Source organism: Oratosquilla oratoria, chromosome 25 (genome assembly GCF_046742065.1).
Source record: "Oratosquilla oratoria isolate Oo_2021 chromosome 25, ASM4674206v1, whole genome shotgun sequence".
Classification (NCBI taxonomy): Eukaryota; Metazoa; Arthropoda; class Malacostraca; order Stomatopoda; family Squillidae; genus Oratosquilla; species Oratosquilla oratoria.
The window spans coordinates 46,643,179-46,645,678 of NC_134801.1; positions in this window are offsets into that span (position 1 = coordinate 46,643,179).

Here is a 2,500-nt window from a genome sequence, read left to right on the forward strand (position 1 = left end):
CTCGAGTGTAGTTACGAAACACGAAGTCCTCTCCTGTGGTCTGCACGGGACGGTCTAGAAACAGCTGTTGCCACTTCGAACTTGGACTGGCTTGAGTTCGAGGGTTGTTTGTATGCCCAGAACGGAACAAAACAATGCGCTCTACTTGCATCAGGTTGCAGCCGCGAAGTTCCTATCATAATTACCGGCACGTGTCAAAGGAACATCTCAAATCGCTCTGCTGTAAACAATGTATGGGATGAGTTTTCTTGTGTGATCTAGACGGGAGGACCAAAAACCAAGATATTTTAATCAGGTGAAGAGATACCTCCACACGACCAAAAGGATATATAAATCTCTTAATTGAAGAGGTTTTGAATGTTGTCATACATTCTTTATTCTGGCTAAGACCAGGCGATTTTATTTACTTGGGAGAAACGTCCGCTACACAAATGGATAGACTTGCTTTCATGGTAGAGTACAATGAAAATAAAGTTTGAAAAAATAAAATAAATGTACGTGTGTGCGCTAAGAAAGAGGGGGGGGGAGTCGTAAGATGTACATGAGCGTGTCCTGTGCACAAGACCACGTAATTGACTATACCCTCCCCTACTTTCAATCACTCAATCTCAATCTCTCTCTCACGCACACTTTCTAATATATGATGTTCGAGAAGAACTGATATGCGAATTCATAGTCTGTAAAGATGCTAGATTGATGATGACGAAATGTATTGTCAGCTTGAAGTTTTACCTATGATGCTGTCAGCTCAGGAGACTGATAGACATTTGATTAGCACTGTTTTATGTGGATGAGCCACATAATGAACTGTTGGAGCTGTAGGACAATTTTTATGGACGTGGTTAGTAGAGAATAGGACATATGATGTATGTTCTTTAAGTAATGGTATCAAGGTTGAACAATGCTGAGGAGGAATGAATAACTGACAAAGACCAGGATAATGATTTTCTCATTTTTGTTCTCACTCTTTCTTGTTCTCCCTCAATGTCTGTCTTTGTTAGTATGTGTCTCTTAACATTAGTCAGTATAGTAATTATGTAAAGGATTGTAACAATAAAAATGACAAATGATAAAATACATTAAGAAAAACTACTTACTTTTAATATAATGGTTAAAAATCATACACAGATTCGTAGGCATTATTATAAAATTTCCCTTGCAAGAAAAGTTATATGAACACTCACACAAACACACATATACATATACACACGCACGTACGCACTGGCACAAACACACATACACACACACACACACACACACACACACACACACACACACACACACACACACACACACACACACACACACACACACACACACACACACACACACACATACACACACACACACACACACACACACACACACACACACACACACGCGCGCGGTTGGTAGAGTACCAGACTGTCAGTACGGCGGTACGGGCGGTACCTGGTTCGAATCCTGCCCAGGGCTGAAATTATTTCAATATATATATATATATATATATATATATATATATACATATATATATATATATATATATATTATATATATATATATGGAAGGAAATTAAAAGAGAAAGAGGAGGCGAATCAAGTAGAGAAGAAAAGGTAAAAGGCGCAGATGGAGAGATGATAATAGAAGAGAAGGCAGTGAGAGGAAGGTGGGCAGAGCATTTTAGGAAGTTGCTAAATGTGAAGGAGGATAGGGAGGGAAAGGTAGTTGCGGTGGGAAGCGCTAAGAAAATGAGAGTGATGAATGAGGAAAATGGAGGAGAAATAGGGAAGGATGAAGTGAAAGCAGCTGTTAAGATGATGAGAGCAGGTAAGGCACCTGGTCTGGATGGATGTCATGCAGAATGTCTAAAGAAAGGAGGTACAGTTTTTGGACTGGCTGGTGAGGCTATTCAATGTTTGATTAAGAGAGGGTAGAGTGCCGGAGGACTGGATGAGAGCCTGTATAGTTCCGCTTTACAAGGGAAAGGGGGACAAGTGTGAATGTAGTAGTTTCAGAGGGATCAGCTTGTTGAGTGTAGTTGGGAAGGCTTATGGGAGGGTCTTGATTGAGAGGATTAGGAGAGGAACAGAGGGAGTAATTGGTGAGGAACAGTATGGGTTTAGGACAGGTAGGGGTTGTGTAGATCAGATTTTTGTGGTAAGACAGATATGTGAGAAAGCTATAGGAAAAGGTAAGGATGTTGTTTTGCCTTTTATGGATCTGGAAAAGGCTTACGACAGGGTAGATAGGAAGGCACTGTGGGTGGTACTGCAGATATATGGGATAGGAGGAAAGTTGTTAAGAGCAGTCAAGAGATTTTACGAGAGTAGTAGAGCCTGTGTTAGGATTAGAAATGGAGAGAGTGAATGGTTTGAGGTAAAGGTGGGACTTAGTCAGGGATGTGTTATGTCGCCCTGGCTGTTCAATCTTTACATGGGTGGGGTAGTGCGGGAGGTGAATGCAAGGGTAGTAGGAGGTGAGCCAGTTGTTGTTTGCTGACGACACTGCGCTTGTAGCAGGA